This window comes from Mauremys reevesii, linkage group 3 (assembly GCF_016161935.1).
Source record: "Mauremys reevesii isolate NIE-2019 linkage group 3, ASM1616193v1, whole genome shotgun sequence".
NCBI classification, from domain to species: domain Eukaryota; kingdom Metazoa; phylum Chordata; order Testudines; family Geoemydidae; genus Mauremys; species Mauremys reevesii.
In genome coordinates this window covers 45866181-45886318 of record NC_052625.1, presented here as the reverse complement: position 1 = coordinate 45886318, position 20138 = coordinate 45866181, and the positions used below count along the sequence as shown (strand labels likewise).

The 20138-nt window shown below is 50.6% G+C and overlaps 1 protein-coding gene across 3 annotated transcripts in view; it reads left to right on the top strand.

The window, feature by feature from the left end:
* LOC120401235 (centromere protein F-like) overlaps positions 1-20138 on the top strand; it is a 181117-nt gene that overhangs the window by 101799 nt on the left and 59180 nt on the right. The window lies entirely within an intron of this gene.

Genomic DNA, 20138 nt, shown 5'->3' with positions numbered 1-20138 from the left:
AACTTCTCAAAGAGCCACCATTGTGATTCAGAAGCAGACGTTTGTATCTGAGGGTTCCTGTGTGAATGTATCGAGCTCGATGAAGTAATTCAGGTCATTCATGTAAAAAAGTTACTTGTTCCTATGTTTTAGAAGAATGAATTCTTCTATAGCAATACTTCTGGGATAATTGGGACACCACTGTATTAGCATTTGAGCTGCAAATGTATCAAGATGGCTAACTTAAGACAGAAAGGTTGGCAATAGCTTTTTTAAACGAGGCTTCAGCTGACAAGTCATTGCTAATTTTTTTATGTTCAGTGTGCATTATAGACAACTTTTAAATTGAATGCTCCTGTGCCAATTAAATGACTCTTGATTAGCAATATGTATAATTTAATAGTTCACAAAGGAATGGGTGTATTGGTTGAGCCTTACTTGCTTTGACGACATTGGGAAAGCAGAGCATGGCCAACCATTACCTTAAGAAAGTTTCAGATTTATCATTACTTTGGCAAACAATTCTCTCTTATCTGGACACTTATTTCCACAGTTTGTTTTAAATACAGCAAAATAATATTAGCTAGCTATCTCCATTACAAATCTTGCTTTTTGGGGGGGGGGAAGAAGAGGGGTTTTTTTTAAATTCAACCTCAAAAGGTTAAATCCTCAGCTGGTATAAATCAGCATCTCTCTGGAGTCAGCTTACAGCACCTGATGATCTGGCTCACCATATCCTCAGGTGTTTCAAATGGCACCGTGAACTCAGTGGCTGTACCTTATGACTGGAGAATTGCAAATTTAATACTTCTCTTTTAGAAAGGGGGGGAAAAAACGTGATCTGGGAAAGTACAGGCCTGTTAGTTTGGCCTCAGTTGTATGCAAGGTCTTAGAACAAATTTTGAAAGTAGTTAAGGACATAGAGGTAAAAAAGGCAATTGGGATAAAATACATGTTTTTACAAAAAGTAGATCGCTGAGAAGATAACTGGTTTTCTAGACAAAGGAAGTGCGTTAGACATAATCTACCTGGATTTCAGTAAGGCATTTGATCCAGTTCCACAGGAGAAATGATTAGTTTCTCTGGAAAAAGATCTTGGAGTCATCGTGGATAGTTCTCTGAAGATGTCCACGCAGTGTGCTGAGGTGGTTAAAAAAAGCAAACAGGATGTTAGGAATCATAGAAAAGGAGATAGAGAATCAGACTGAGAATATATTATTGCCCTTGTATCAGGGGCGGCTCTACCTTTTTGGCCGCCCCAAGCAGTCATGCGCGGGAGGCGCCCCGGAGCCGCGGGAGCAGCGGACCTCCCGCGGGCATGACTGCAGAGGGACCGCTGGTCCCGCGTGGCTCGGCTGGACCTCCCGCGGCTGCGGACGGTTTGCGGGTCCGGCGGCTCGCTGAGCTGCCGCAGTCATGCCTGCGGAGGCCCAGCCGAGCCGCGGGACGAGCGCCCCCTCCGCAGTCATGCCTGCGGCAGGTCCAGTCGTCCCGGGGCTCCGGTGGATCTCCCGCAGGCATGACTGCGGCAGGTCCGCCAGCCCAGCCTGCCGCCCCCCACGGCAGCAGGGGACGGGCCGCTCCTCGGCTCGCAGCAGCAGGATGAGCTGGGGCCCCAGCCTTTTGCCGCCCCCTAGATTTTGCCGCCCTAGGCACCAGCTTGTTTTGCTGGTTCCTAGAGCCGCCCCTGTCTTGTATAAATCGATGGTACGCCCACTTCTTGACTACTGCGTACAGATGTGGTCTCCTCACCTCACAAAAGATATACTGGTACTAGAAAAGGTTCAGAGAAGGGCAACTAAAAGGATTAGGGGTTTGGAATGGGTCCTGTGAACGGGCCACACTCACCCCCGCGGCGCCTCCTGCTGGTGACTCCGGGAATTAGCTCTATTCCAGCGCTGGAGCGACCTCGGCAGGCTGGTGATCCGCCTGTCCTTTGGCCCCCCATGTCCCTCCCTGGACCCGGTGCCCTTTTACACGGGGTGCTGCCCCCTAGCAGTAACCCCTTTCTCTCTGGGTCTCCCCTCCTCAGGGAACCCCCACCCTCTATCCCCATCCTGCCTCAGTAGATGGTTACTGTCAGTCATTGTCTAGCCCCACGTCCTGGGGCAGACTGCAGTATCAGCCTACTCATCACTGGTAAGGTTGGGTTGGGACCTGCTGCCTTGGCCTACCCCTGGGCTGCCCTCTGCAACCCCTAGTACCTGTTAGCCCTCTGCTAGGCCGCAGCCTGGGGCTTTCCAGGCTGGAGCTCCCCAGCTCCTCAGCCTTTCCCCAGCCCTGCTTCACTCAGGTATCCAGTCTCTAGCTCCCTGCAGCCAGGCCCTTCTCTCTCTGAAGGCAGAGAGAGACTGTCTTGGCTTCTGGCTTCCCTGGCCGCCTTATAAGGCCCTGTTGCTCAGTTTGGGACGTGGCCCCCAGCTGCAGCCACTTCCCCAATCAGCACAGCCTAAAGGCTGTTTTCTTGAGCCTTGGCCCCTTCCCAGGGCTGTTTTTAACCCCTTCAGGGCCAGAGCAGGGGTCCACCCTGCTACAGTCCCATATGAGGAGAGATTAAAGAGGCTAGGACTTTTCAGCTTGGAAACGAGGAGACTAAGGGAGGATATGATAGAGGTATATAAAATCATGAGTGATGTTGAGAAAGTAGACAAGGAAAAATTATTTACTTATTCCCATAATACAAGAACTAGGGGTCACCAAATGAAATTAATAGGCAGCAAGTTTAAAACAAATAAAAGGAAGTTCTTCACCCAGTGCACTGTCAACTTGTGGAACTCCTTACCTGTGGAGGTTGTGAAGGCTAGGACTATAACAGTGTTTAAAAGAGAACTGGATGAATTCATGGAGGTTAAGTCCATTAATGGCTATTAGCTAGGATGGGTAAGGAATGGTGTCCCTAGTCTCTGTTTGTCAGAGGGTGGAGATGGATGGCAGGAGAGAGAGCACTTGATCACTACCTGTTAGGTTCACTCCCTCTGGGGCACCTGGCATTGGTCACTGTCGGTAGACAGGATACTGGGCTAGATGGACCTTTAGTCTGACCCAGTACGGCTGTTCTTATGTTCTTACAGTTAAATATGAGAAGATGGGGATTAATACAAGAATCGAAAAGTGGGTAAGGAACCGGGTAAAAGGGAGACAACTGGTCATACTGAAAGGTGAACTGTCAGGCTGGAGGAGGTTACTAGTTGAGTTCCTCAGGAATCATTCTTGGAACCAATCTTATTTAACATTTTTGTTAATGACCTTGGCACAAAAAGTGGGAATGAGCTAGTAAAATTTGTGGACGACACAAAATTGGGATGTATTGCCAATACAGAGGGGACTGGAATGTCATACAAGAAAATCTGGATGACTTTGCAAATTGGAGTAATAGACATGGGGTGAAATGTAATAGTAGAAAGTGTAAGGTCATGCACTTAGGGACTAACAGCTAGAATTTTTGTTCAAAATTGGGGACGTATCAGTTGGAACCAAGAGAAGAGGAGAAAGACAGTGGTGACTCTGTGCTGTCAATATGATGCAGCTGTAAAAAAGGCTAATGCAATTCTGCGCTGCATCAGGAGAGGTATTTCCAGTAGAGTTAGGGAAGTGTTAGTACTGTTCTACAAGGCACTGATGAGACCACATCTGGAATCCTGTGTGCGGTTTTGGTCTCCCATGTTTAAGAAAGATGAAATCAAAGTGGCACAGGTGCAGAGAAGAGTTACTAGGATGACCAGAGTCCTGGAGAAGCTACCTTACAAGAAGAGACTTAAGGAGCTTGGCTTGTGTAACCGAGCCAAATGAAGGCCGAGGGGAGATCCGATTGCTCTCTATTAATAAATGAGAGGGATAAACACCTGGGAGAAGAGCTGTTATTTAAGTTAAGGGCAATATTGGCACAAGAACAAATGAGTATAAACTGGCCATCAATAAGTTTAGGCTTGAAATTAGATGAAGGTTTATAACCATCATAGTAGAGCCCTGCAGTGGGACTGGGATCCCGTAGGGACTGAAAGAGATTAATGTCTGTTATAAGAGGAGTTAAAATGTTTTTTTTACGTGGTTAAAGCAAGATTTGTTTTATTCTTTGGGTGGTAAAAATTGTGTCTGAATTCTATTTATGTATATAACATATTAACCAACTGTGGTGGGTGGTGGTTGTTGGGTTTTTTTTGGTAGCCCAGGGGAATCTGTCCCTCTTGTGGGATTTGCAGAATCTACTTTGTTTGCGAATGGGAGTGGGATAAATATAAAAGAAACAATGCAGGAGTAGGTGGGAGTAGATATTGCAGGGCAGGATGGGAGTGGGTTTAAAAAAATAGTCGCACATAGGGCTTTACATCAGATGAGTGAAGTTTTGGAACATCTTTCCCAAGGGGAGTAGTGGGGGACAAAAATCCTAATTTGTTTCAGGACTGAGCTTGCTGAATTCATGGAGGAGATGGGATGATGCGATTGCCTACAATGGCATATGGCCCCTCCGCAATGGCTATTAGCAAATATCTCCAACAGCACTAGATGGGGAGGGCTATGAGTTACTAGAGAGAATTCTTTCCCAGGTGTCTAGCTCAGGGGTGGGCAAACTTTTTGGCCCAAGGGCCACATTGGGGTTCAAAATTGTATGGAGGGCCGGGTAGGGAAGGCTATGCCTCCCCAAATAGCATGGCCCCTGCCCCATCCACTCCCTCCCACATCCCACCCCCTGTCTACTGCCCTCAGAATCCCCGACCCATCCACCCCCACCCCACTCCTTGTCCCCGACCTCCCTCTAGTGACCTCCCCACCCTAACTGCCCCACCAGGACTCCATCCCCTATCTAACCCCTACTTCCTTTACCCTGCCCCCTATCCACACTCCTGCCCCTGACAAGCCCCCCGGGACTCCCACGCCCTATCCAACCACTCCCTGTCCTCTGACTGCCCTGCCCCACATCCACACCCCTGCCCCAACTGCCCCCCATTTTCCCTGGAGTCTCCGCCCAATCCAACTCCCCCTGCTCCGTTCCCTGACTGACCCCCTGCCCCTTATCTAATCCCATGCCCCCCCGCTTGCCACAGCCAGTCACGCTGCTGCTGCAATGCTCTCCGACAGGAGCAGCGGGCCGGAGCGCTAGGGACGTGGCTGTGGGGGAGGGAAGACAGCAGGGGGGAGAGCAGGGATTGGACAGGATGGTCCCATGGGCCGTAGTTTGCCCACCCCCGGTCTAACTGGTAAGTCTTGTCCACATGCTCAGGGCCTAACCAATCACTATATTTGGGCTTGGAAAGGAATTTTCCCCTGTATCAGATTGGCAGAGCCCCTGGGGTTTTTTTTCCCCTTCCTCTGCAGCATGGGGCCTGGTTCATCTGCTGATTCAAACTAGAATACATGATGGATGCTCTGTAACAAGAAGTCTTTAAATCATGACTTCATTCAGTAACTCAGCCAAAGGTTATGGGTTTATGGGAGGAGCGGATGGGTGATATTTTGTGACCTGTGATGTACTGGAGGTCAGACTAGATGATCATGATGGTCCCTTTTGGCTTTAAAGTCTATGAGACACTTGTTTTACTGCAAATCTTTAAGGCGGAGGTCTGATTTCCCAAAGTTGTTTTCAGAGTGTGTTATTTTTTTAAGTTAAATTGGTAAAACATGGAAAGTTTTTATAGTTTGGGAATTTTATTTTTTAGTCAAGTTGGGTTCCAAAAATGGTGACCTTTTAAACTTATTGAAGCTATTCCTTTCTCCCTGCACCCTAAAATACTTTTTTACTTTAGAGCAAGCTCTTGTTGTGAAGTGTCTTGGTGCTGAACTGTCACTCATAGCTAGAGATAGTCCTTCCAGAACACAGCTCAGGTATGTTTGGCCTAAAAGTCGTGGGCAGCTAATGCTATGCACATGTTAGGGTAAATGGAAGACTTCGTCCCCACCGCTATCAAGATGGCACCTTTGAACAGATAGTAAATTACTGAAGAAAATAACCTGGCTGTTCTGAGTGTGTCTGATTCTTAATACTATTTTTATATAGCATTTCTTCTTCAGTTCTGATTAGTCTATGTGAATACTCCAGGGGGCCAGAGAGGGTAGACAGCTGGGCGCGGGGAGGAGGATTGGACAGGACGATCCCGTGGGCCATAGTTTGCCCACGTCCTATCTGGCCTGTGTGAGCTTCCGGCCGGGAGGCAAGCCCAGGCCCCTCCCCCGCTATCTCCCTTCCCCCTTCTCTCTGTTGCTTGTTTCTTGGAGTGGCTTCTCACCTCAGGGGTATGGGTCCTTTGGGTTCGGCTGCCGGCCCCCACCGCAGCTCAGCTGTGGCTCCTCTCCCGTCCCCAGCCTCTGCCCCTGGCCCTGCTTCTGGCCCCAGAGCTGTACAGGGAGGCTTTGAAAGATCACAGTGAGCCATAGTAATACTGTGCTCTACCTGGTCCTGCTGTTCTGGGGCCCGTTGGGAATTGTGTGGTGCTTGGTGTACATCTATAAATATTACACAGTCACCGATCCTATTAGTTGTCAGGCTGTACAGTAACAAATAGGTAACTCAGGTGTTCTATGGGTGCTGCAACAGCAGCGGATTCAGCTAACACAGACAGTTACCATGGCTGATATACACCAGAACCTCAGAGTTATGAACACCAGAGTTATGAACTGACCAAGCAACCAGAAGTAAACAATCCAGCAGCAGCAGAGACCACAAAAAATGGCAAATACAATACAGTACTGTGATAAACATAAACTACTTAAGCGTACATAAACTCCCCCCCCCAAAAATGGAAAGCAGCATTTTTTCTTCCACATAGTAAAGTTTCAAAGCTGTATTAAGTCAATATTCAGCTGTAAACTTTTGAAAGAACAACCATAATGTTTTGTTCAGCGTTACAAACATTTTGGAGTTATGAGCACCTTGGGAATGGAGGCTGTTCATAACGCTGAGGTTTCACAGTAGTCACATTGGAAAGTGCAAGTTAAAATTCAGAACTCCCTTCCCTTGCTCCCCTAAAGGTTTAAACAAGACGGACTTACTGACTCTTCTTCAGAGTGCTTGTGCACAGCGTCACTCAGAGCAACAGCCATGGTGAGGATAGCCTGCTAGGGGTGAGGGAATTGCTCGGTTGCGTGTGTAACCCTTCTGCCCCTCTAAGTTGGCAGCAACAAGGGCCGGGTTCAGTATCCAGGGGTTCCGTTTCAATAACGCAATGCAAAACCGGCTCGAGCCCCCACCCAGTGACCTGGGACAACTACCTACCACCCCCCCGGGCGCCTCTAGGAGGCAATACTTCCCCACTCGCAAGCACAAAGTCTGAGTGTAGCAAAATCCTTTTAATAAAGGAGGGAAACAATGCAGCATCACGTTGGAGAGACACCACAAACAGGACTATACACAAACCATAAGCAAAACCCACCTCCAAGTACATTTGGCACTGTCCTTAGGATCTTAAGTCCAATCACCCCAAAGTCCAACAACCCAAAAGTCTCAGTCTCTGGTCAGTGCCACCCCAGAGTTCAAAAGTTTATCTGCAGAGTTTTACCCCCCCCAGCCTGGGTGGAAATGGGGGGGGGGTCACGCACACAGGGTGCTAAGGGACACCTTACGTGGGCCAGGGCCGACTGCCCCGCTTCTCCGTGGAGTTCTGCTGCAGCCTTCACCACGACTGGCTCCACTCCACCAGCTGTGCCGCTCCTTCAGCAGACCCGTGAACCACATCAGCCGTCCCCGCAAACCGCTCCACACTGCTCACTGTTCCATGGGCTGCTCCAACGTGCTGCAGACTGCTCCGCTCTGCCAGCTGCTTGGTGATAGATCTTCAGGCTCTCCCACTACTTAACACAGCACTCAGTGATCTCAGCTCAGTAAGCTTAGCTCTTTTAGTGATTTCAGCTCTTAGTGATTTCAACTTGTAGTAGGAGAGCCCCAGTGCCACATGGCCCAACGTGAATTCAGGTCAGCAACCTCTAGATGGACTCCTAAAGGATTCAAAATTAGCTCTGCTCTTTAACAGTGGAGAGAGGAGGAAGTGCAATTGGTGTTCCAGGCCCTCAAAAGGGGCCCATACCATCAGGTACACACACCAGTCCCCAACCTCTCTCCCTTCACTGGGTTTTGGAACCAATGTCCCTTGTCTAGCAAGTACTATTTAATGTAGGTTGAGTCATTTCTGTCATAAAGCAGTCTCATAGTTCCTCATTCACATAATTAAGGTGACAGCCCTTTTTTTTCCTTCCTGCCCCAATAACAAAGAAATTGGGGATTCCACAGCTGTGAAAATAACCATCCCATGCTGCTGTGTGTTATGCTAAGTGGAGTGGGTTTACCAATGCAAATGTGCATTCCTGAAATTCCTTTGCCCACTCCTCATAATGTACCACCAGATGTCAGGGTAGGGCTCATCCTGACTCTGCTTACATCCTCCCCCCAGCCGAGAATTTGTCGTCCCGACAAATCACATTCCCTACTATACCAACTTACTGGTCCCCTCCAAAGGGCCTCAGATAGCCCACTTTAGCTTTCACAAACCTGTGTGCTAAATGTATTGGCTCTTCACTAGTCACTCCAGGTGCATCGTAAGTTAACCGTTTCACTGGTCTTATTACCCTGTCTCGCCTATTGAGAATCTCTGTTGCTGTGGTAGGGGGGACATCCTCTTGAGTGACGGGTGGGAAGGTTTCCTGTGAGTTCCCCTCAGGTACTGGCATAGGCCCCTGCATTTCTAGTTCTAACAGTGGAGGGTCGAAGGTGCTTGGGACATCTTCCATCTGTATGTCGCCACTGTCCAGTAATCTATGTAAGTCATCACACGGGGGTTCCACCAGTGGCTCAGGAGTGTCAGGAATGGGCCTAAATACTTCTGCCATAGGGTTTAGGGCGGAAGAGGAGGTACTCTCTTTTGATTCAGCTGATCGAGACTGCAATCTCGTCTTCATCCTAGGATACACCATGGTTGTGTCTTCCTCCTCAGACTCACTCTCAGATGTGCTGAGTAGGGGTAAGTTAGCTGCAGGGGGCTGGCTGTCCACGTTGGAAGGTGGCTTTGGTACAGCACCTTCGTTCTGCCCAGTTGCCTTGTTGTGGCCCATCTCATAAGGGCTGCCTACCAATTCCCCCACCGGGAGCAAAAGGTTTCTATGCACGGTCTTTGTCTGCCCTGGACCCTCTTCAGGTTTGATCTTGTAGACCGGCAGGTCTCCTAGCTTTTCCATCACCAAGTAAGGTATTGCTTTCCATCTGTCAGCTATCTTGTGTTTGCCAGCAATACCCAAATTTCACAGCAGGACTCTGTCCCCTGGCTGGAGCTCTTGCAGACGTACTCTAGAATCATATCGATGTTTGTTACGGTCTGCATTCCTCCGAGCTGCAGATGTAGCTAAGTGATAAGCATCCCGCAGCTTTTCTCGTAGTCGGGATACATATTGCTGATGGGTTTCATAGCTATCGCCATCCTCTGATACACCAAAGCACAGGTCTATGGGTAATCTTGGTTCTCGCCCAAACATCAAGAGATATGGGGTGACTCCCGTAGCATCGTTCTTGGTGGCGTTGTAGGCGTGCACCAGAAATGCAACATGTTGGCTCCAGGTTGCCTTTTGCTCTGGCTGCAAAGTCCCTAACATATCTAACAGGGTTTGGTTGAACCTCTCTGGCTGAGGGTCACCCTGCGGGTGATAAGGCATTGTCCTCGACTTTTTAATTCCTGCTATCCTCAGCACCTCCTTCAGAAGGTGACTCTCAAAGTCTCGTCCCTGATCCGAGTGTATCCGGGCTGGGAATCCATAAACTGAGAAATATTTTTCCCATAGTACTCGAGCGACAGTGGTGGCCTTCTGATCACGTGTGGGATATGCCTGCGCATATCGCGTGTAATGGTCGGTCACTACTAGAATGTTCCCAATATTCCTCTTGTCCACTTCTAAAGACAAGAAATCAATGCATACCAGCTCCAGAGGTTTGTTGCTGGTGATGTTCTTCAGATATGCAGCCCTCGTGGGCAGAGTTTTCCTTTGAACACATCGAGCGCAGGTCTCACATTTTCTGCGAACATCTTCAGCCATCCGGGGCCAATAGAACCTACTGCGGGTAAGTTCCAGGGTCCTCTCCATCCCTAAATGTCCAAAGTCATCATGCAGGGCCCTCATGGCCAGGGCTCTGTACTCTTTCGGCAGCACTAGTTGGTTCCGTTGCTTTTGTAGAGGGTCTGTGGTCACGCGGTGTAGCACTCCCTGAATCAGTTTTAGCTTGGTCCATTCTCTCAATAGTAGTTTGCCCTCTGGGGTAGGTGGGACAACCGCAGCTGAGCCTCGCCCCTCCCTTTTGGCAAGTAGTGTATCATGAATGTCAATATCTTGCAGCTGGGCTTCCTGCCAGTCAGTCGCATTGAGCACGGGCAAGGGAGATTGGTCCAAAGCAATATAGTTCACCGAAGCAGAAGGCACGCACTCAGGGGGCAGGCCCAAAGCTTCAGCAACACATCCATGAAGGCTCTCATGGGTCTCCGGCTCTCGGTGACTCACGCTGCAAATAGCTCTCACTCCATCCGTGGGTATCACAGCAACTCCTGGTGCTTGTGGACGCCTGGACAATGCATCTGCATCTACATTGCTTCTCCCTGATCGGTATTGAATGCTGAAGTCATAGCTAGCCAAAGCAGCCACCCATCTTTGCCCTGTAGCATCCAGTTTAGCACTTGTTAACACATAAGTCAGTGGGTTGTTGTCTGTCCACACCTGGAACTGAGCACCATACAAGTAGTCTCGAAATTTCTCAGTGATGGCCCATTTCAAGGCCAAGAACTCCAGCTTGTGGGTGGGTTAGCGGGTTTCACTATCAGACAGTCCTCGGCTGGCAAAGGCTACAGGTTTACGCTTGCCTTCCACCTCCTGGTACAGTACTGCTCCCAGACCCTCCAAACTGGCATCAGTATGCAGGATGAATGGCTTGCTTGGGTCAGCAAAGACTAGGACAGGGGCATGAGTTAGGCAAGTAATGATTTCTCAAAAAGCCCTTTCACATCTCTCATTCCACCGTGGCCCAAAGTGTTCGAAGGGGCCATAGTGTCTCTGCACGGAAGGCCTTTTATTCTTGGTCTTAGATTTGTTCTTGCTGGACTGATATCCCCTGGTAAGATCATTGAGCGGTTTTACAATTGTAGCATAGTTTTTCACAAATCTACGGTAGTAGCCACTAAACCCAAGGAAAGTCTTGAGTTCTCTGTAGTTGCTTGGACGTGGCCATGTAGTGAGTGCTTCTATTTTATCAGGATCAGTACTCGCACCCTCTTGGGACACGATGTGGCCTACATACTTCACCGAGGTCCTGCAGAACTGGCATTTGTCAATTGAAATCTTCAAACCATAATCCTCCAACCTATCAAGCACTTTAAGAAGTCTTTCTTCATGCTCTTCCAAAGTTCTTCCAAACACAATCAAGTCATCCAAATAAACTAACACTTGCAGTAAATTCATGTCTCCCACAACTTTCTCCATAAGACGTTGAAATGTGGCAGGTGCTCCAGAAATCCCTTGGGGCATGCGTTCGAACTGATAAAACCCTAATGGGCAGATGAAGGCTGTCTTCTCCTTATCTTCTTCACCCAGAGGGATCTGGTAGTATCCACTCCGAAGATCCAACACAGAGAACCACTGGCTTCCCAGCAAACAGTCTAAGGCATCTTGGACTCGAGGCATTGTGTTCTGGTCAACCACAGTACGGCGGTTTAGGGTGCGGTAGTCAATACACATCCGGATTTTCCCATTCTTTTTACGGACCACCACAATGGGTGAGGTGTATGAGCTGCGGGACTCTGTAATGATGCCATTTGCAGCCAGCTCTTGAAGATGTTGTCGCACATCTTCCATCTCGGAGAGCAAGCCTCCTAGATCTCTCTCTAAAGGTCGGGAGTCATGTAGTCTGATGTTGTGCTCTACTCCTTTTGCACATCCCACATCCCACTCATGCAGTGAGAACACCTTGGGTCTTTCACAAAGTTTCCTCCTCAGGCGATCCTTCCACTCCTCCGACAATGGTGAGTCTCCAAAGTCAAACTTTGCTGGGTCTATTGTCGGAACTTGAGTCTCGCACTGGGGTTTCACAATTGATTCAGGCTCGAAGAGGTCTGCTATCTTTTGTCCTTGCTTCACAACAACATCTCGACTTGTTTCATTAGCAATCAGTATAGTCACCTTTTCCTGGGCTTCAGCAGGTAGGGTTATGACTCCACTGGGGACCAGCACTCCTTCCGGGAGCTCTCCTTCAACTGGCTGCTCTATCATTGCTAATGCCCCTTTACTGCTTTTCAGCCTGGTACTCATGACAAGCACCTCTTGCTCCGTCCTTGCGGGCACTACTAAGGGGGTTGTGCCCATGTACTTCAGTGCCCCAATTGCTAGCTCAGATGTCTCCTTTTTAGTGCTCTCAATCTTCCTATAGGCTTCAGCACAAAGCGTATGGATCATCAGGGTACTCAGGTATTGGTCCCCAGCCCGTCGTCTGCAGTAATCCGCGAGCACTTTGAAGAGACTGGAGTTGGTCCCTATCAGCACAGACACATCAGAGGTCCCTTTAGGGTCAGGGCATATTAAGGCAGCTGTGTCTACCTCTTCCCTTACCCCAGCAACCTCCTCTGGGAATTCCAGGTGCACTATGACATACCCTTGGTAGGGGTATTCATCCATGCTGAGGCCACACAGACCAATGCCAGTCAGTGGCTGTACAGGCAGGTGCCTACGCTTCTGTTGGTAGAATGACTGAAATATAATAGTCACTTGAGATCCAGTGTCAAGCACGGCTTTACACTCCACCCCTTCAATCCTCACCATGACCTCTGCTCGAGGCCCTATCAGTCCTGCAGGGATCCCAGCTGGATGGTCTCTTCTGGGGGAATCTTCAAATCCTGTAGGCCTAGGTGGTCTCCATCCCCAGACCTTCTGACAGCTACTGGGTCTCTCCCAACTGCTCCTCAGCTTTTCATACACTAAGGAGGGGTTCTCTTCCTTATGGCAGTTAGCAGCACTGTGCCCATCCTGACCACACCGGTAGCAAAAGAATTGTCCTTTCCCCCTTTGCCAGGGTGCGATAGTGGCTCTAGATACTGACTTCTCCATTGTCACAGTCTGAGGCTCCTTATTCCTGGAAATCTTAGCTCGGTCAATGGTGCTTTGCAGCTCAGCTATCCGTTCCGTCAGGACCTGCATTTGTTGGGCAAGTTCCTCTGTGGTGCTCACCATCAGTACACTGGCCATTTGCAGTGGCGTTGTGCTGGCTGGTTCCAATGTTTGGGCTTCCCAACACTCACTGGCAGCCTGCCTTTCTTCCTCTTCTCTGACCTCCTTTATCAGTTGGGAGTAACTTGGGGGATGATCCTGCCGTTCTCTTAGTCGGAGATGAAGTAGGATCGGGTTCTGATACTGAGTCCCTCTTACAACTTGAGCCAGTCTGGTCTGATCCATCTGCTCAGCAGTCACTGCTCCCCTCATAACAGCTCTCTGAAGTAGTCTCTCCAGCCTCTGTATATAGGCTGAAATTTTCTCACCCCTTTCCTGTCGGGAATCAAGGAATTTATAGTAACTGTCTTCAGGGCTCTCTACGCTCCCAAAGGTATTATCAAGAGCCTCTAGGCAGTCCTTCACACTGACCTCAGGGTCAATGAGCTTCAGGGTGCGAAGTACATCTAATGCTGGGCCACTAAGGCTCTCTATTAGACATCTTCGCTTTTCTACATCAGGTACGGCCCACTCCCGCAGCATTTCAGTGGTATGCTCCAACCAGGGTTCAAACTCCTCTTCCCCAGCAAATAACCTTAACTTACGACAAGAGTTTGACGTAGCATAGGCCAACACAATCTTTTCCAATATATGCCTCAGTGCTTGTGCCCAATCATTGGCTGAGGCTGCCGCCCCTGAGCTAGCAGCTGCAGGACTGGGGCCCAACAAACCCGACATATTAGCCATTATACAAACAGTAATTCCCTCAAAATATAAACACAATTGTTTCCCAATACAGTGGAACACTCAACAGGTGCTTGCGAGGGGTACTGACCCAGGGATCCCGGACGAGCCCCCAAAAATGTAACCCTTCTGCCCCTCTAAGTTGGCAGCAACAAGGGCCGGGTTCAGTATCCAGGGGTTCCGTTTCAATAACGCAATGCAAAACCGGCTCGAGCCCCCACCCAGTGACCTGGGACAATTACCTACCAACCCCCCCGGGCGCCTCTAGGAGGCAATACTTCCCCACTCGCAAGCACGAAGTCTGAGTGTAGCAAAATCCTTTTAATAAAGGAGGGAAACAATGCGGCATCACGTTGGAGAGACACCACAAACAGGACTATACACAAACCATAAGCAAAACCCACCTCCAAGTACATTTGGCACTGTCCTTAGGATCTTAAGTCCAATCACCCCAAAGTCCAACAACCCAAAAGTCTCAGTCTCTGGTCAGTGCCACCCCAGAGTTCAAAAGTTTATCTGCAGAGTTTTACCCCCCCCCCAGCCTGGGTGGAAATGGGGGGGGGGTCACGCACACAGGGTGCTAAGGGACACCTTACGTGGGCCAGGGCCGACTGCCCCGCTTCTCCGTGGAGTTCTGCTGCAGCCTTCACCACGACTGGCTCCACTCCACCAGCTGTGCCGCTCCTTCAGCAGACCCGTGAACCACATCAGCCGTCCCCGCAAACCGCTCCACACTGCTCACTGTTCCATGGGCTGCTCCAACGTGCTGCAGACTGCTCCGCTCTGCCAGCTGCTTGGTGATAGATCTTCAGGCTCTCCCACTACTTAACACAGCACTCAGTGATCTCAGCTCAGTAAGCTTAGCTCTTTTAGTGATTTCAGCTCTTAGTGATTTCAACTTGTAGTAGGAGAGCCCCAGTGCCACATGGCCCAACGTGAATTCAGGTCAGCAACCTCTAGATGGACTCCTAAAGGATTCAAAATTAGCTCTGCTCTTTAACAGTGGAGAGAGGAGGAAGTGCAATTGGTGTTCCAGGCCCTCAAAAGGGGCCCATACCATCAGGTACACACACCAGTCCCCAACCTCTCTCCCTTCACTGGGTTTTGGAACCAATGTCCCTTGTCTAGCAAGTACTATTTAATGTAGGTTGAGTCATTTCTGTCATAAAGCAGTCTCATAGTTCCTCATTCACATAATTAAGGTAACAGCCCTTTTTTTTCCTTCCTGCCCCAATAACAAAGAAATTGGGGATTCCACAGCTGTGAAAATAACCATCCCATGCTGCTGTGTGTTATGCTAAGTGGAGTGGGTTTACCAATGCAAATGTGCATTCCTGAAATTCCTTTGCCCACTCCTCATAATGTACCACCAGATGTCAGGGTAGGGCTCACCCTGACTCTGCTTACACGTGAAACTGAGTTTATGGCGATGCTATTGAATACTGGCACCGTTTTCTACAGGTGGTGGTGATTTATAGGTGATATCTCACTCCTGAGGGTAACAAAGGTAGAGAGAGCACAGCTGCTGCTGGCGTTGTGAAGCTGCCCGCGTGTTGCTAGCCTGGGTACTGGGGCCACTATAAGGTGGGTGCATAACTGGCTGGATAACTGTACTCAGGGAGTAGTTGTTAATGGTTCCCAATCCTGCTGGAAAGGTATAACAAGTGGGGTTCTGCAGGGGTCTGTTTTGGGACCGGCTCTGTTCAATATCTTCATCAACGACTTAGATGTTGGCATAGAAAGTACGCTTATTAAGTTTGCAGATGATACCAAAGTGGGAGGGATTGCAACTGCTTTGGAGGACAGGGTCATAATTCAAAATGATCTGGACAAATTGGAGAAATGGTCTGAGGTAAACCGGATGAAGATTAATAAAGACAAATGCAAAGTGCTCCACTTAGGAAGGAACAATCAGTTTCACACATACAGAATGGGAAGAGACTGTCTAGGAAGGAGTACAGCAGAAAGGGATCTAGGGGTTCTTCTTCGAGTGCTTGCTCATACTGATTCCCATTAGGTGTGCGCGCGCCGCGTGCACGCTCATTGGAAGATTTTTACCCTAGCAACCCTCGGGGGGTTGGCTGGGTCGCCCTCTAGAGTGGCGCCGCCATGGCGCCAAATATATACACTTGCTGACCCAACGGCCCTTCAGTTCCTTCTTACCGCCCGTGTCGGTCATTGGAACAGTGAAGCACGGCTTAGCTGATCTCCACTTCCCTAGCTACTCGTAGTTATCTCGTTAATACTTGTGTATATAGTTCAAATTTCTATAGTTGTAGTTAATTTTATTAGTTCATAACATAGTGTATATAGTTCAGAGGGGTTTGGGGATCCCAAGCCGATGCCAACAGGAGATCCCCACGACTCCTGTCTTAAGTGCCTCGGGGAATCTCACCTCGCAGATAAGTGCCGTATTTGCAAGGCCTTTAAGCCGAGGACAAAAAAGGAGCGGGGCTTTCGTCTCAAGCAGCTCCTGATGGAGGCAGATCAGACCATCCTCTGTCGGCACAGCAGAGTGGCACCGTTCACGATCGCGGTCCCGCAGACATTCTTGGACGCTGCTCACAGTCCCGGCACCGTTCTCCTTCTCGGTACCGGTCGCACTCGCAGCACCAATCAGCGTCCCGTTCGCCGGCCCGGTACTCTCGGCACCGATCCAGCTCCCGGCACTGCTCCAGGCACCGTGACTCTCGCAGCCGCTCCTGTCGTCGAGCCTCAAGATCTCGGTCGACCTCCCGGCACCGTTCCAGTTGCAGGTCCCGATCTCGTTCCCGGTACCGGTATGGCTCCCGGTACCAATCCCCGGTGCCGAGTAGAGCGAGATCGGTCAGAGAGGGAGACTCTGCCCAGGGCTTTTCAGCCCCTCCATGGCCATCTCGACACACATCGGGGTCGTCTCATGCGGACAGTTCCTATGCTCAGGACCGTGATTCCGATGTGCCCACGAGTCTTCCAGGAGACCCAGGCCCAAGACCAAGGCCCCCATCAGTGGTCATTCTGGATACCTTGGGCATACCACCAGGCCCAAGGTGTACCGGGTAGTTTCGTCTCGCTCTGTCCCATCGGAGCACCGAGTGCCAGAGGCTACTGTTAGCCATCCCCCTCCGACCGGTATGGAGGAAGCTCCAGTTCAGCCACCAGACTCCCAGATCCACCTGGAGCAGGAGGTCATCCAAGAACAAGAGCCCACACAGGACCCACTTGTCCCCGGCCTTTCCTCTTCCTCCTCTCCAGATGAGGCGGTGGCAGGAACATCCTCCTCGGGCCCTTCTCCAATCGACCTAAGGGACCATCAGGACCTCCTGAGATGGGTGGCACTCAATATGAACCTCCAGGTGGAGGAAGTCCTGGAAATAGAGGACCCGGTAGTAGATATCCTGTCGGCTGAAGCACCCACAAGAGTGGCTTTACCGTTTATCCGGACGATCCAGGCCAGTGCTGATACCATCTGGCAGTCTCCAGCCTCTATCCCGCCTGCTGCCAGGGGAGTTGAGCGCAAGTACACGGTGCCCTCTAAGGGCTACGAGTACTTGTATGTGCATCCTCCTCCCTCGTAGTGCAGTCTGTCAATGAGAGGGAACGCCATGGCCAGCAAGCGCCGGCTCCAAAATCAAAGGAGGCTAGGCGTATGGACTTACTGGGCCATAAGGTGTACACGGCAGGGGCCCTACAACTCCGGGTGGCAAACCAACAAGCCCTGCTTAGCCGCTACAATTATAACACCTGGGCAGCAGTGGGTAAATTTACGGAGTTAGTCCCTCAAGACTCCTGTCAAGAGTTTGCCGCCCTCTTGGAGGAGGGGAAGAAAGTGGCGAGAACTTCCCTCCAGGCCTCGTTGGATGCAGCCGACTCCGCAGCCGGGATTCTGGCCTCGGGTGTTGCCACGAGACGCATTTCATGGCTTCAGGTGTCAGGCCTCCTGCCGGAGCTACAGCAGGGTCATTATGTGCTCTCTCTGCATGCACACGCCGGTGACTCAGCACAGGCCTTTCCGTCCCCAGCCTCACTGCCCTTACCCTGCACCTAGACAAAGACAGGACTTTGGCAGAAGGCGTGGCCGAGGCGGTCATAGGCGACAGTCAGGACCCCAAGGGGGCCAAAATCAGGGTCCCACCAAACCACCAGCGGGGCCAAAGCCAAACTTTTGAAGGCACACCCGAGGACGGCGTACCAGTTATTACCCAGGATCCGTTTCCTCCCTTTTACAACTGCCTCTCCTTTTTCCTCCCTGTGTGGTCCCATCTAACCTCGGATCGTTGGGTCCTACGCATGGTGGAACTTGGGTACCGCCTCCAGTTTATTTCACCCCCCCACCCCGCCACCCTCCATCCTCATCCCTCTTCAGGGATCCCTCTCACGAGCAATTCCTCTCGCAAGAGGTGCGGATGCTCCTTGCCATAGGAGCTATAGAGGAGGTACCAAAGGACGAAAGGGGCAAGGGATTCTACTCCCGCTATTTCCTAATCCCCAAGGCAAAGGGAGGTCTCACACCTATCCTAGACCTGCGAGAACTCAACAAGTTCATGATAAAGCTCAAGTTCCTCATGGTATCCCTGGGGACCATCATCCCATCCTTGGATCCCGGAGACTGGAATGCCACCCTCGATATGAAGGACGCATATTTTCATGTTGCCATTTATCCTCCACACAGAAGGTACCTCTGGTTTGTGGCCAACCGTCAACATTTCCAGTTTACGGTCCTTTCATTTGGCCTCTCTACGGCCCCAAGAGTATTCACAAAGTGCATGGCCGTAGTTGCCGCCTCCCTCCGCCGCTGGATACACATTTTTCCATATCTAGACAATTGGCTCATTCGAGGGATCTCCGAGGCCCAAGTCACCCATCATGTGGGCATCGTCAAGGACCTATTCCTGCGTCTAGGCCTGATGATCAATATAGAGAAATCCACTCTGATTCCCACACAGAGAATAGGATTCATTGGGGCCATCCTGGACTCCAATCTCACCAGAGCCTGCTTACCTCAGCCTCGGTTTCAGGCGATGGTAACAATTATACAAGGTCTACGGAACTTCCCGACAACTTCGGCTCACACTTGCCTCGGTCTCCTGGGTCACATGGCCGCCTGAACGTTCGTGACCAAACATGCCAGGCTACGCCTCCGTCCCCTCCAATCGTGGCTCACCTCGGTATACCGCCCGGGCAGAGACAGCATAGACATGATCATCACGATCCCCCCCACCCCCCCTGAGCATCCTAGGCTCCCTCTACTGGTGGTCGATGCCCTCCCTGGTGTGTGCAGCGATGCCGTTCCATCTGCCTCAGCCCTCGGTGTCCCTGATGATGGACGCCTCATCTCTCGGCTGGGGTGCTCACCTTGGTCAGCTTCGCACTCAAGGCCTTTGGTCAGCTCAAGAGCTGGCCTTGCACATCAATGTCCGAGAGCTGAGAGCAGTCCGCCTTGCGTGCCAGGCGTTTCAGCAGCACCTACAGGGCCATTGTGTCTCAGTGTTCACAGACAACACAACGGCCATGTATTACATAAACAAGCAGGGAGGAGCACGGTCCTCCCCTCTTTGTCAGGAAGCCATCCAGTTCTGGGACTTCTGCATAGCCCAATCGATAGACCTGGTAGCGTCCTTTCTCCCAGGGGTTCAGAACACTCTGGCGGATTGCCTCAGCAGATCCTTCCTGTCTCACGAGCGGTCGAATCGTCCGGACGTTATCCATTCTGTTTTCCGGAAGTGGGGCTTTCCCCCCCATAGACCTCTTCGCTCCTCACGAGAACAGGAAGTGCCAGACGTTCTGCTCATTCCAAGGCCTCTCCCCAGGCTCGATCTCGGACGCTTTTCTGATGCCGTGGACGAGCCATCTGCTGTACGCTTTTCCACCGTTCCGGCTGGTTCACAGGGTCCTGCTAAATCTCCGCAGGGACAGAGCGCACCTGATCATGATCGCTCCAGCATGGCCAGGCAGCACTGGTACACCATGTTGCTAGACCTGTCGATAGCCAACCCGATTCTCCTGCCTCTTCGCCCAGACCTCATAACGCAGGATCACAGCAGACTTCACCAACCAGACCTGCAATCCCTGCACTCACAGAATGGCTGCCGGGTAGTTAAACCGATCCGAGTTACGTTGCTCTGCCTCGGTACAACAAGTACTCCTGGGTAGTAGGAAACCTTCCACTTGGTTAACATATCTGGCCAAGTGGAAGCGTTTCTCCTGCTGGTGCAAAACGCACAATCTTACTCCCACCGAGGTCCCGATCCATTCCATCTTGGACTACCTCTGGTCTCTCA